Raw genomic sequence first — 16,266 nt, 5'->3', positions numbered from 1 at the left:
GGTCAAAATCAGACAAATTTTGCCGAGCCGGATGTTTTCGGTTTATCCCTAATTTTTCCACTGCTAAGTGGCGATTTTCTCTTTGATGGACATTATAAAGATATGCAGAGAAACTTTTGATGAAATTTGAAAAACGTGAGTCGTCTACCAGTCGCCAGAACAAGTTAAAAGAACTCGTCCTGTTTGAACCACTGACAAGTGATGGATTGCTACACGTAAAAAAAAACGCCGACATAACCAACACTATAATAATATATAGCTTCAGTAGAACTATTGTCTAGGTATTTATTATTACCAGGGGGTGAACAATCACACTTTCCTTATATAACGCCCGTTCCGCGCTTGTCGTTAGATAAGGAACTATCGTAAGGAACGTGCTAAGGAAAATTCCTTAAGCGGCACTCTCCCCTTTGCGTTGAGCATTGTCCTTAGGATCACGTGACGGGTTGCGGAGGAAAAAACCGGTCTTTCGGTTCATTCGTTCTTTTCTACGGTTCAGCTCACTATTCAACCGATCAACGTAAAGCAAAAAGTTTACAACTACTACTACGTATTAAAAATCAATATTTCGTCAACATTTGTGGCAACGGTTGCTTTATTTACTTTAATTTCGCGTAATGTTTTTCTTTTTTTTACGTTAGATTGCGCACAAGTTTCCTCGCATTTTTAATAACTTATAAGATATTTTAATAATTTTTCTTACTGGACATATAAATTTGTTTTAGAGACAATTCAAGTTTTTTTAATAGAAATTTTATATAAATTACAATTTTTCTGAAAGATTATAATTTTAATTTCTCATGACATTACATCATAGAGGTTAATACAGCAAGTATCATGCTCAATCATGGGGGGAAAATATTGATTTTCCAGCTCTATGAATTTAACGCTCATGTTTTAATGTTATAACGATTCTCACTTAGGAAAATGTATGGGCGCGGTATCCCGGTCGATAAGATACTCGCCTAAAGTACCAAAGGATGTTTAGAGGTGTCGCGAGTTCGATACCCGGTTCGTCCTTGTCAGTAAACTTTCCTGGCACAGGGGTACAACAAAAAAACGGCGACTTGACCGCAGCAAAAAATTGCTACCGCAGGGGGCCCCCATAGAGGAGTTAGCGTACCAACCTCTCGATGAGTATAAGAAACAAGCCTGCCGTTCGGAATCGGCAATAAATTGTAGGTCCCGGTCTAATTAACCCTCGTGTGCAGAAAATGACCGTGGTGCGACAAAAATGATCAAATAGGAAAATGTATTGAGATTTCTTATTCTTCCATCAAGTCTTGACATGTTGGAACTGTAGCTATTTGCCCCATATACATGTTCGGCAAATATTATTTGATACCATATATTTTGATATTACTAGAACCATGTCATTCACCATATCTCGCAATAAAATTTTAATTTCTTTCCAATCGTTTCATTAAATTTTTTATCAACTGCAGTGAATCCCGATTGTTTTTCAAGAAACACTCATGAGAAACTAAGGGAAACGCTTTGGACAGAAAATTGTGATGAGTTGACAAAAATGTCATTCTAAATGGGAAGGTTATTCGTTTTGTGATTTCAGCTGCATTTAATCAAAAATAAATTATATAACTCTGTTCAGATAAATCAAAATCAACACTTCATTCCACTGAGCTGTTTAAATCCTTGCATAGAAAACTGTTTTCTATGCAACTAATTCTCGAATTGATTATGAATGTTACATTTTTGTACTACAAACATTTTTCTAATTATAATCACAAAGAAAACAAACTCATTTTCTGCTTACGATCATGGATAAATTTATTAGATAAATGTGTGAACAGTATTTCATACACGTGTATGATTGCGGCTGTGTATGAATATACATATAGGTGCTGGTTAAATGAGTTGCTTGAAAAACAAAAATTTCTAGTTTTACACTCGTAAGCCATAACTTGTGTCATTGCATTCAACATTTTTACCTGAAATGAAAAGGGTAAATTGTATGATAGTTTTGAGTATTGAACTTTGTGCACATCATAAAAAATTCCAAAGATAAAAATGAAAAAGATTCAACTTACCAGCGGTATCTATGGTTTAATCCATCAGTACTGAAGTACACTTCATGAGCACCGATTTGTCTTCAACAGGCATGTAATGTCTTCATTTTGCGACTCTCGTTTCAGCAAATGGTCAAGAACCTAATAAGCATTTCAAATAGTATATAACAAAGTACCAATATATAAATAATAGTACCATATTTCAATGTATCAGCGGTGTGATGGAATATGTTAGTTGTCAACTAAAACAATTTCCCAACAAACTGCTAGTAACTAAACCACATATACAAGTGATATAGTTCTGAGGAATTTCTAATTGACATGCCTTGGAAAGTGTTATGTGTATACATAAGTTTTTGTGTCCTTAGCAAATTAATTGCAATATATAAGGTATGCATGTTTCATGCTCGACTTACTACCATCTATTTTTGATACTGAAAGCGATGATATGTGTTTGAATTTTTGTGCTCTAAGTACTGTATTAAGGGTGAATCTGTTCTGTGGACAGATATATATATATATATATATATATATATATATATATACACACACACACACATTTCAGCCATCACGTTAGGCAATTTGTCTGTTGTAGTCTGTTTTATGTATATATATATTTGTTAAACAGGAGAAAAAATACACCTGGGAGCAATTACTAATGAATAACCTACCCTCAAGTGTCAATTTTACAATTTGAACAACTACATTGAACACTTGTAACAGTGTTCCTACTTAATAAGTATGACACAGTAGTACAGACAATCATTTTCTGAAATTTCTCTACAGACCCATTAATATCAAGAATTCGTTCTTTATAATGTATTATGTTTTATGCGTATATCTCATGGGGGAAATCATCTGAAGGACCCCAAACTTTAAATCCTTCTCCGCCAGTGATTCGAACAAGTTCATGAAACAAAATTGTACAAGCCAATTTTAAATACATTGTTTTATGCAAATGACATATTATATTGTATTATTCATAGGTGCCGGAACCAAGGGGCTGAGGCCATTTGAGGCCCCCCCCCCCAATAAATTTTGAAAGAGGACTGAGCCCCCCAAATAATTTCTGAAAAGACAATGCACTACACCTTCCCCCTCCTGCATATGTGCTCGAGTCACATATATACGGGACAACCTGCAAGTTTCAACCCCCTCAATGTTTTCATGTCTGCATCTGATTGTACTGTACAGTATATCGAAAGATTTAATACATAACTGATAATATTGAACATTTTTCAATCTGTGTCTGCAACCAACCTATCACTAAGAGTGCTGCAGTAATTTAATGATTACAAGTTCTGCAGAGAATGTGGACATGGTGCATGTGTGGTTTGGTAGTGCAAATGAGGATTTGCGTGCAATTTTTGACAGAAGTATGTAATTGGTCAGGTATTTCTAATTCAGGAGGGGGGAGGGGCTCAGAAAAATTACTCGGCCCGGGGGTGTATGCAGCATCTCCTAGAGATAGTTGGTGCTGGTCTACGACACTCTTTAGATGACCCGAAAATATGTGCTAACACAGAAATGTAAAATGAGACCTTATCGATATAGTCCAAACATAATTCATTATCATGATACATGTTTTCCATGTTTATATATATATGAACGAATTAACATTTGTGAATATAGCTTGCATACATGATGATCTCCCTATCTGTACATAGAGCCGGAACTGGGGGGGGGGGGACAATCGCCTCGGGCAGCAAAATTTAGGGGGGGCGGCAATTTTAGGTGGGAACAAAAACCACCGTTGTAAAATTGTCGAATTTTAAAGTTGCAGAGGCGGCAAAATTATGTTTGCCCCGGGGAGCAAAAATCCTAGTTACGGCCCTGTGAGTACATATTATACGAGGTCGGTCGGTAGGATTTTTTCTCCCAAAGCCTCGAGTATGTATAAAGCATCAATATTCATTTAAAATGTCATGTTAAGAAAAATAAAAAAAATTGATTTCATATCATAAGTTAGCTTACCTTCCACTCAACAGCAACTCTTGTCTTCGTCTTTGGCTCAAACTCCTCGCATAGCTGGCTGTATTTTTCGTTTAGCCTAAATATATATTTTTTTACATTAAATGCGTGTATCAAGCATTAATAGCGCGGAAAAACACGAGGAGAATTGTTTGAATCGAACATATATCTTCCATCCAAGCACACATCGCGCCGCCATTACAGAGAAAAAGTTGTTACGAACTAACGAGATGGGCTTCTTTGTCGTTATCGTTGTTGTTATACAAGGAAAAAATAATTTCCTTATTTAGGGAAAGGCGAGCGGGGAGTGAGGAAATTTTCCCTTTTTCTTTAAATAACGACAAACAGCGCGCATAAGGAAAAAACTGGTTCTAAGGACAACGGGATTGTTCACCCCCGGGCTCGGCCACGACCTCCTATATAAATGTTGTCATGACCGTGTTTGGTGCTGAGCAGATAATGAAATCAGGAACGCTTCCTCAGGGTTCATAATAGCTTGTTGAGAATCTGGCTTGAAATGTGGTTTACATACCTGTAAGATGAGAGAGAAGAGCCCTTATAAAAATTTATGGCATTAAATCAATTTATTTTGAAAATAAAAATTTAAAAAAAATAAAATTTGATATAATTTTATTTTATGATTACAATTTTTTTTTCTCTCTACTATCAAAAGATTTCCTATGATGTAGGTACATTTTGAGACAATAAGTTTTCTAAAAAATATTTTTGAAAATATCTAAGCATAAAAAATTAAAACTGTTGCATAATATTCACAATGTTAAAAGTATATGACAAATTTTCATAATGATTAAGTTCTTTAAAAAAAATTAGAAATTAAGAAAGGAAAAAAAATTCCCAAGGTGAACAATTCTACGTTATTAATGCATGCCTAATTTTCATTGAGTTCATTGCCAGTAAGAAATTGAACTAATGTTAACTTTTTAAAATTATGAAAAGATAAAATAAGAAAAATTGTTCAAATAGACAAAAAATTAAGTGATATGATCTAAACACAAATACTGTACCTCATCTGTTCAATTTTGAACAATGATCAGTCTTTAATTATTGGAGTTAAATTAACAAAACAGCAACAGAAAAAAAAAGTTAAACTTTCATTTTTATCGAAGTTTGTTGATGCGGGAAAAAAATATATACCATATTGATATATGATATTAAAAAAATCAGCGATTTTGCACTTCATGATTAAATTTCGACATGGAATAGCGTTCAACATTATCATAAAACTAGTGGACTAATGCTCTTATAACCAGAAAAATTCAAGAAAATTTCAATAAATAATACAATAACGTTCTTACCTTACTATTGCTGGTAATTTTGAAAACCTTTCAATGGTATGCTATTTCTCTGCATCTCAGCACGGCGACTTTTGGATCATTCCTTCAATTTAATTTATAATTCGGCACGACTATCGTGAACGGCATGAGAAATATATAAAAATACAAATTCGAAAAAACTGAGAGTTAAAATAAAATTATAAAAACACGTGCGAAGCAGAGATGAAGAACAAACAAACACGTCCAATCGTGCTTCGCTGAGTAGGGTCATGGAGGAACAATAGCACTACTCTTGCTGACGTCACAGCATTCCTGATCACGTGTGCAGAGGCCGGTTATCTAGGTGGTCGTGGCTCGGCGCGATCATAAGTCCTTATCCCGAGGGATTTCTATCCTAGGAAGGGTCTCTACAACTAATCTCGCCCGAGTATTATCAGCAGAGTGCGAGGACTACGGCATTGTCAAACCCGGTTGGGGCTTTTCTGGACATCTGCTCAAATGGATTGAGTCATACCTTACTGGGAGATCTCCGAGTAATTTTTAATAGTTGTAAATCCTCTTTTTATGAATGTTATTCTGGTGTTCCCCAGGGGTAGATTTTGGGTCCCTTAAATCATTTATAAATAAAATAAAAAGTATCTGATTGCATTGATACTAAATGCTTAATGTTTGCTGATGATGTAAATTTTTCATGTTATTAATAATGTTGATGACGGTGCTAAATTAAGAGAATCTATTAACAAAATTTATGGTGTGTAAATAATAAGTTGTATTCAAACATTGATAAGTGTAAATTCATTACATATAGTAGGCATTCTCCACTTATATATGATTACAGTATTGATGGTCAATTACTTCTAAGGGTTGATTGTGTGAAGGATTTAAGTGTAATATTTCAGTTCTTTTTCATTTAACCAACATATTAATTATATTGTGTTTAAAGCATCCAGAAGTCTTGGTTTTATAATTCGTAATGGTAAGATTTTTCACAATGTTGAAACTGTCTTGTTACTTTTCAATTCCTTTGTTCGGTCTATTTTGGAATACTATAGCGCGATTTGGAATCCACATTGCTATTTAATATAGTTAAAATTGAACGTGTTCAAAACAGGGTTTTACGCTATGTGTATTTTAAGAAACATCAGTCATATAATCATTACTTACCAAACGAAATACTTCGTTCATCGTTCAGTTATGATTCACTTGAAAACTTGCCGTCTCCAAGCCCTTAGTAGATTTTTTGTAAAAAATTCTTCACTTTGGTATTGATGCCAGGGTTCGCGCTGCCGACCACCATTGCGCCAAATCGCGACAAAATATTTCATTTGGCGAATCGAGTTCGCTAAATCGCGAGCGTCCATTCAGCCTCTTGATGGTCAAATCGGCCATTTGACGCATGTGCAAAAATTCAGAAGTGAAACTTTTGTTGGCCAACCGCGAACAAATGTGCAGCTACTTTCGGTACGGTTCCAGAGGAGGGTGGGGTTTACAGGGGCGATCAAACTTATCTAAAAGCGTTACTAGTTGAGCATGCCCCCCAAGAGCATACATGCAAAAAACAACCTGTTTGAACCCATCGAGTTTACTCGATGATAATCTGTCCCTCAGCAGAGATGCCGCCGACGCGCTATTGCGCGTCAAATACCCGGAATTTCGGGAAGGATGCATAAAAATTTTGTTCACGCTTTCCGTGGGACGCGTACTTTCCGAGTTTTCCAAGGAAAAAATACGGGGAGGGGGGAACCTGTGTATCAACTTGTTTTATTTTTCCTCCTCCTCACCGTCTGTCATGATCGCGATGAGGTACCGTGACCTTAAAAACGGATAAAGCTGACGAAATATCAAGTTGCGGCCCAGATAGAAAGAAATTGGAAAATTCGGTATAATAGCTTCTGAGGGTTTTCCTCGTGCGGATTATATATCGGAAATTAAGGTACGTTCGCGGCTACACACTCACGTCAGAGAAAGCGAATTTACCGCGTAAATTCGCTTCGTTTTCACGAGATTGCAAATGCGATTTTTTGAACAATCGCCCGTTCGAATCGTAATACAATTTTCTGAGATACTTTGGAGAAAAGAAACGAAACCTGTAAAAACTCTATCATAAATATCCAGTCATCATGCCGCAATGCGGTCGTAAGTTTCACGTCACGAAAATCCGGTTTTCGGAGCCGCTAATGCGCAGTGGTGGTAGAAAAAAAATTCTGTTGTTACAACGCAGAAGCGGCTCTTGGGATACGTGACTTACACTGGGTGCCGTTCCGGGAAGAGCACCAAATCCAAGATGAAAGAGCGAAAAAAAATTTTTTGATTAAAAAAAATGAGGGGAATGTGTTCACTCTGGAGGGTCGGAAAATCAGAGATGAAAGTGCGCAAAATATTATTTTTTTGGAATTGCAGGGCCAATACACAAATCTGACATAGCTCCCGTATTAAGGTGTTAAATGGTGGTAGACGACAGTTGTGGACCATCGGCGGGGGGAGAAAATCATTCTCTCCCCCCCCCCCCCGGGAATTACTCAAAAAGATTTATATGAATCAGAAGATGATCATCAGAATCATTTGCTTTAAATTCCTTATTGAAGCTAAGATTTTCTGAAATGAAAAATCAGAGAAATTATAGACTGATTTATTAGTAAATACCGTATATAATGGTGCTTAACTTAATGTTTTGTTAATGTAATGTTAATTTAAAACAAAGTTTTAAATTAATTACACATGTTAATTTCTCAGTGTCGATGGATTTCTTTGCAGCTTTTTTCTGTACCAATGGAATATTTAGCAATGAATGTAAAAAAAACTAAACCTAGTTATACTACTAAATTAAACTTTTTTTGTTAGTTATTAAGTTGGATTTTCTATTGAGAGAACACGGCACCAATCTGTTATGTTGTTATCCCCAAAAGATATATTTTACCATAACAATTTTATTTATGAGATTCATGACCATTTTTCCCCTTATATGAATATCTTTTAACACCTAGGCCAGTGATTCGAATAGGGCAAACAAAGCGTGGTTACCTTGACCACAAAATAACCCTTATCTACGGGGAGTGCTAGTGTTCCATCTTAATTAACATTTACCACATGAAAACAAGTAAAAAGAACCAAATTACTACAAGTCACACATACACATTTATAATAGTTAAGATAATTAAATTTTAATTACTTTTCTTCCTCAATGAGATATTTTAACAATACAGCATCATCATTTAAAATACTTCAAAACTGACATTGAGCAAATTCAAAAGTCTCTTATAGCAGAAAATAAATACTTTTCAATCATCAACATTTAACAAAACTTTACTTTAAACAACGAAACAAACAGAATAATCCCGAAAATGTGCATTGTCATAGCGATCATTAGAATTAAGACACAATAAGAAATTTCTACTTAACTGGAAAATTCAACGGGGGGGAGTTTGATCTAACCTCAAAGAAATCATGATATTAACAAAATTTTACAAATTTCCGGATCACCGCCACGAACTCAAAATAAATGGTGAAAGAGAGAGAGAACAAAGAGGAAATATCTCACATACTCACAAATTCCGAGTGACTCGACGTTCTGCCACCCAGGGGTCAGTGTTCCTGCCACAGTTCTTGGATCTTGAATCAAGTTCTAGGGGCATCGGGAAACAGGCGGTCTATCCAAGATAGGACAAAACTCTCCGGATCCTTCTCCGCTGGCATAACAGGCTCTGCTCTGGACATGGTGACAGGCTTCAGGATTGCCTCGGCAACAAAATGAAGAAACTACTGCGGTAGCGAAAGCAACATCTCGCGAGAACGATTTCACATTACTAACATCAAATTTACCGCGTTTTTCTCGACGAGAGAAAACACGGAACACCGAACCAAGTCTGACCAAAGAAAAACTGACCAACCCACCGACGTTTCGAGGGTATAAGTAAAATGACAAGTGGGCGTGGCCTCGAAAATGCGCACACTTTGATTCGTGGCGTAAATTTTTACGACATCAATTTTGACCAATTAAGGTGAAAGGGCAAGTCTAAAATCCGGACAAAATAACGCCCTGAACGAAACTTTCTTCCTACGGGGCGACTCTTCTGATCCCAAGGACAATGCACTAAATGTTATACAAAAAGGAAAACGCTTAATTATGCACACACATCATTAAAAAAATACAAATCAAATTTTACCATTAGACGGGAAATTAATTCCGCGTTCCAATGATGGGTCACATGACATACTTCGACGCATAATTAATGATACAGAAAGAATTTCGTCATATGACAAAGAAAATTAAAAAAATTAATTAACACATGATTTTAAATTCAAGATGACACGTAGAATACACTTTCTTGAAATATCTAAATATTTTCCAATCAGAATTATTATCCAAATTCAACGTTAACAAATATCAACGGCACGTGTGTAAGTTTCCATTTAAAAAAAAGAAATTATTAATGAATTACTTAATTAATGATTCCACAAAATAGATCAGCATGTATGTCTCATCCTCCAGAAAAATTCTGATGACGTTGCAAAAAGTTTCAAACACGAAAAGCGGTAATTTTGTGTGTTTCCCTCTGCAAAAATAAACAAACAAAAAAAAAATATTCTCTCCGCGTCACCTTCGAGATCGGAAACGAAAGTTCGAAAAATGGCCATCTCCTGCATTACTATCCTGGAACAAATTTAAATTTTTACAAACTCTTAATTTTTCCAACAAAGATTCCTCAAAATCGGTTCACTGTTGACACCATGGAGCAAAAATTTTCAGGGGATTAATTTAGAATAATCGGTCAAAGTCCACGATATCGAGATCGTGTGGAAAATCAAAAATTTCGAAAACACATACCGTGTGTACAAAAAAAATATGTGTGTAACCTACTCGTTTTCCCAACTGAAAAAGGACAACAAACTAATTTTCTTACAACACATGACACATATCTACTATTTGACACATATCTACTATTTGACACATAAATACGATATGAATAACTCTCGATTTCAAAAACTCTATGTCATATGTCAAAAGGGGGGAAAAGTGTGGCATGACTTTTCCACCTTGACATAGTAAGGGAAAGTGCCCAAATACTGCCCCCCCCCCTCTCAAGCAAAATTGTTAATTCTGAAAATTTATTTAGAGTTAAAAATAATTTGAAAACTGATTTAGGTAACTCAACTCCATACCAAATTGTGCTGCAAGTGTGATTGTACGGAATAAATTTTTCCTTACCAAAAAAAAAAAAAAAAATCAAAACAATGCCAAATTTTGGATTTTCATCAAAGGTATCCGAATTCCTTCCCCCCTCCAGTTATTATGTACATATACACCATATATATTGCTTATATTTCTTGCTTTATTATATTTATATAATTATCTTTTCTTGATGAATAAGACGTAGTATAAAAATATATAGAGACATAGTTAAACACAGTATAAAAATGTCGATAAGTTATCATGCTCAATCAAAATGAATCTAAGTAGTCAGGAAAAAAAAGTTTCTCTCTGATACTCAGAGAGGACGAATTTAGGAATTCAGCTATAGCAAAAATTGTGACTGTTCCTGACTAAACGACTACAGCTACACGACTATGACGAAATATGCAACGCAATATTCAATTAGCGATCTATAAATATTACTAATTGATGAAAAAAAAACTGTCTGTAATTCATAAATATTACTGTTCAAAGTTGATTTCGCACTGTAACCAGTAACAAAAACTATTTTTGAAAAATTAAAGCGTGAATAAAGAGAGCAAAGCAACTGCATCACTGCAAGTAGTCAACTGAATGGGTCTGAAGAGTTTTCGCAAGATAGCAGCTCTGTACATGTAAATTAGAGAGGGTGACGAATTTACGGCAGGGGACAGATTTTGGGCACTTTCCTCTAAATCTTTGGATTCAACTTGTTTTTATAGAAATCAATTATTTATTTGATTCACAGGGGTACCTATAAATGATGGGGGGAACAAACTTTATTTTTCGAGAGGAACCCAATTTCACTCAAAAAGGACCCAGATTTTTCCAATAACTTGGGTCCTGGGACTCGGATAAATTCGAGTGGAGTGGCATCTCGGCCTCGCAGTACCATGAACTTCATTATAACGCAGTTGTGGAACAGAATAAATGTAAAAACTATAAATAATAGTATTTATGTTCCTGTTAATGGTCCCAGCAGGCAACAATTGAATTTTGAAAATGCTTTTGAATTGTGGACAGCAAAAAAAATCTCTGAAAATTCTTGAGAACTAAAATATTTTTGTACTGTAATTTATATTTTATATTAAACAATTTATATTTTATATTAAACAATTTTTATTTATAAATCATTTGCATTTTGATTTATATTTTCATCTTGAACTTGATATAAATTTTGGAATCCATATTTTTGACTCGTCAATTTGGCTAAGATTCTCTCTCATTTGTTACAGCTTTTTCCATCTGATTAGCCAAATTGCTACAATTGATAAAAAGTCAGGGCGAACTCTGATTGATGCATATGATATTCTAAACCTTTTTACTCCTCTCGAATCAATCTTAGATGCCATAATCTTTTTCATGTTCCTCCATATCTTTCTAATGTTTTGAAAAATTCTCCATTGTACATCGGTGGCAAATTTTTAGCCACCGATATGCTCAAGATATGAAAGCTTATATGATATGCTCATGATAGAAAAGGAAAATGCAAATTACAACTGTACTTGCGCTTTCCAACTTCAATATTTCATGAACTGCTCTCGTAAATTTCTCAGTGTTCTAATTTTTTGGAAAGGATGTATATATGCGATATATTGGAACCATAGTCGCATAATCCCGAATTATGGCATCAAAAATGAAAAATGCACGCAAAATTGAAAAAAAAAATTATATATGCATTTGAAAGAGATAAAAAATGAAAAACTATGTTTTGGAATGTTCCAGCAAATCAAAAAAAGATTATAATGCCGAAATCTGCATAAAATATAAAAATATGTGCCTCAAAAATGCGTTAACATGCCCTAAAGGCTCAGAATATGTAGGAGTATTGAAAAATATACGCGTGTAATTAAAATATATATATATATATTTATTTATTTATGTATTTAAAGTGAGGAAATTTCCCTAAAGAGAGAAAAAATACACAGAGGAAAAATCGTCCATTTCGGAAGTCAGAAATGGAAAAATATGCTAAAAAAAAAACGCATTTATAGTGCAAAAATATGCATTTAAAAATTTCCAGAAATATGCATTAAAATGAACTACGATGTTGAAAATGAACTGTCAATGTTGAAATACTTTATTTAAAAAAAAAATTATTGAGTTATCTGATTATATCGAGCGAGAAACTGAGGGGAAGTCATTTTACTCGAGAATCAATTTAACGCCCAGCGTCGTGTGTAACTTATGGAAACAGTTCCAGGATACCGGATCCATCGAGAGAAAGCCTGGGCAAGGTCGTCCAAGAGCCACGACGGCCAGAGAAGATCGCCATTTGTCGATTATAGCGAGGCGTAACAGGAGTGCTACAGCTTCTCAGCTCTCTCGTGACTTGTATGCAGCCACAGGAACCCGTGTATCAAGGGTGACTGTTTCCAAAAGACTTCATGAGAGAGGGTTGTTTGCAAGAAGACCTGCTGTTTGTGTCCCGCTCACTTCTACGGACAGGAGAATCCGTTTATCATGGTGCAGAGAGCATAGAGATTGGAGTATGGATAAATGGGCGACCGTTCTCTTCTCCGAGTCCCGGTTCAGCCTAAGCACCGATTCTCGACGTACGTTCATACGGAGAGAACCAGGGACCCGCTACCTACCCTCCAATGTCCGCGAAATCGACCATTATTAATGGTCTGGGCAGGCATCATGTTGGATGGCCGTACACCTCTCCATGTCTTTGAGAGAGGCACTGTGACTGGTGTGAGGTATAGGGATGAGGTCTTGGATCCCTATGTTCGCCTTTTGAGGGGTGCAGTTGGCCCAGAGTTCATTTTAATGGACGATTACGCGAGGCCACATAGAGCTCTTCTGCTCGACGATTTTCTACAGAGTGAGGATATTCGCCGGATGGATTGGCCAGCCAGATCTCCAGACCTTAACCCTATAGAGCATGTATGGGACGCTCTGGGGAGGGCAATTGCAACTCGCAATGGTTCCTCCGGGAACCATCCAGGGAAAATAGCGTTGCTGAACGAGTGGGACCAATTGCCACAGGAAATGATAAACTGCCTTATTTCAAGTATGAAATCACGCTGCGAGACCTGTATATCTGTAAGAGGGGCCATACCCCCTACTAACCCATTTTGTTTTGTTTATTCTGCAACCGCTGTTCCATACCTTCCGACTCCAACGAGTGTTACGCACGATTATGCGTGTGTATTACAATTATTGAATGATTATTTGTTTTGTATTGTATCAATGTATGTACATATCAAATTTCATTAAAATCGGTACAGTAGTTCTAGAGATAATCGACCAAGTCTGCAAATTCTCTTAATTTCTTACACCAGTGTATATATGAATGTGACCTTCCCTCATAATTTCAGTATTCTTTTGACAATGTTGCTAGCTATAGATCATAAGCGGAGATAGACGTGAAGGGCTGTGGGGGAAGATGACAATGATGATGAGGTCTTCAGTACCAGAAATCTTGTCTAGTGTTTCTCGTATTGTATTCCGCGCAACTCTGGGTTCCGATAGTAATTTTAAGTTTTTATAGTTTCCCTCTTAGGTTTTTTTCTTCGATGTTCTTTGGTGCAACATACAGTGGGATTTCGACTACCCGAAAAATAGATCAACCGGGTACAGAAAGGCACGAAACTATAGTTCAGTACGGATAGAACAATCCGCAAAAAACCATATAAAAGTTCGTGCACTGTTTGAATTTTTTTTTTTTTTTTTTGCTGGCTTTTGATGACAAGCAGCGGCGTCGGAGCCAGGGGTGTGGTGGGTGCACGATCATCCACACATTATTTTGTAGCACCACATTATTTATTAGCACCCCCAAATCAATTCAGAAATCTAAATCTTTTTCATAATCAAGTCAAGCACCCATGTCTCAACGCATGGTGGGAAAATGGTTTGAATAATGATTACGTTACAAACCAGCGTGCAAAAATGTTAAATTAGCTTTGAACAGGATATCACAGCTTTCATGGAGCCCTTTTCCATCATGCTGCCCTGGGCTCATAAAAATATAAGAAGCCGCTCGACTAACACGTCATCATCATCGTCGAGAAGAAACCACCAAAAATACGCGGAGATTGACTTAGAAGTCTGGGGGGGCACGATGATGATGTCAGTACATATATACATTAGATCAGTCGACTCCACCTTTGACGCTGGGTTAAGGGGGGTATCTCCGCCCATGCCACCAAGCTTCAGCGACAGAAATTTCTTCCTGTGTGAATGCGACGCAGATAAATGCAAAACACGAAGAAAAAAAAAATTGCAGAACAAAATGTGAAAAATGAATTTCCCTGAATAATTGGATACTTTCACGTTTAACAATACGAAGAAAACCTAAAGACAACGAATATGTCATCCAAAAGAGTACAAATTGCCAGGAGGCCCAATCATTTCTAATAAATTCATAAAAAATTATCAGAAATAAAAATAAATAGACATCTGAAGGAATAAATTTTTATATTTGCAAATTCCGTATCAAACTTTTGAAACATTTATTAAAAGCCTAAGTATGAACCGGGAAGGAAATATGTTCCCAAGAGTTTTGTGTGTGTTTTGCTTTCATTATTCTGTCTTTTAGGTATTTTGTATCGTATATAAATATGGCTGTCTATCTGTTGTTTTTGCAATGAAAAAAACTACCTATACCAGCGGTTCTCAACCGGTGCTCCGCGAAGCCTTCAGGGCTCCGCGGTCGCTCGAGGAAAATATAAAAAAAAACAGTAAATTTGAAAAAAATAATTATTAATACACTGCTGACCACCGTAAATGCAACACCCTGAAGGAAGCATGCAAATAATATGAAATTTACAACATGCATTAGCGGAGGTGAGATATGCAAATGATTAGAATTTCAGCGCAGACGCACATCACGCGCGCCTGTGGCGCCACTTCAAAGCGCTATTTAAGGCTTGGAGATTTCGACGATTTGAAGTACGGCAATTGTGTTTTTCTTGTGGTTTTTCAAAAAAATGATCAATTATGCCTCGTAGAAAACAGCGATCATCTTTTGATCAAGTATCCGAGTTCGACAGAGTGAAGGATAGTGGCCTACCGAGATTGTGGATTATCTTTCAGGGAAATCGGTAGTCGTGTTGGACGAAACCAAACAACTGTAATGCGGATATGTGATCGTTGGATGCAGGAGGGTACGACGGACCGACGTGTTCGATCGCATCCACCTCAGTGCACCACTTCACGTGATGACAGGCGTATTGTGCGTATGGCAGTGACGGATCGCTCAGCCACATCACGAACCATAGCACAGCACATTCAGTCTGTACCGCATCATCCAGTGTCTGCGCGTACCATTCGACGCCGTTTACAGCAGAGTGGTCTGTCCGCAAGACGTCCATTGCTTCGTCTACCCTTGACGCAGAACCACAGACGTCTCCGCCGCCAATGGTGCGATGAAAGAAGGATGTGGACGGCACAATGGAATGAAATTGTCTTTACTGACGAGTCACGCTTCTGTCTACAACACCACGATGGTCGGATTCGAGTCTGGAGACACCGTGGAGAGAGGATGCTGAACAGCTGCGTTATGCACCGCCACACTGGTCCTGCACCGGGTATTATGGTATGGGGCGGTATTGGATATCACTCTCGCACTCCTCTAGTACGCATTGCCGGTACTTTAAAAAGCCAGCGCTACATCTCCGAGGTGTTGGAGCCAGTTGTCCTTCCTTACCTTCAGGGCTTGCCCACAGCCATATTTCAACAGGATAATGCGCGACCAAACGTGGCACGCATTGTCCAAAGGTTCTTCGTCAATCGCCAGATTGAATTGCTTCCCTGGCCAGCTCGCTCTCCGGATCTTTCGCCGATAGAAAACATGTGG

At 36.9% G+C, this 16,266-nt stretch overlaps 1 protein-coding gene and 1 long non-coding RNA gene across 2 annotated transcripts in view; one reads left to right on the top strand and one right to left on the bottom strand.

The window, feature by feature from the left end:
• Nucleotides 1-16,266, top strand: part of LOC149080388 (acetyl-coenzyme A synthetase, cytoplasmic-like) — a 1,034,375-nt gene that overhangs the window by 542,005 nt on the left and 476,104 nt on the right. The window lies entirely within an intron of this gene.
• LOC149080394 (uncharacterized) lies at nt 1,771-5,526 on the bottom strand. The gene is made up of 4 exons (XR_016193504.1): nt 5,315-5,526; nt 4,002-4,530; nt 2,049-2,168; nt 1,771-1,949 (listed from the first exon to the last, which is right to left on the bottom strand). It is a non-coding gene; the product is annotated as an uncharacterized LOC149080394 (long non-coding RNA).

The sequence above is a fragment of the Pholcus phalangioides genome, unplaced genomic scaffold (assembly GCF_987345545.1).
Source record: "Pholcus phalangioides strain wild (caught in Gottingen) unplaced genomic scaffold, Ppha-v1.0 ptg000011l_1, whole genome shotgun sequence".
NCBI classification, from domain to species: domain Eukaryota; kingdom Metazoa; phylum Arthropoda; class Arachnida; order Araneae; family Pholcidae; genus Pholcus; species Pholcus phalangioides.
The sequence above is the reverse complement of the archived record's forward strand: the minus strand, read 5'-3'. Positions and strand labels throughout refer to the sequence as shown.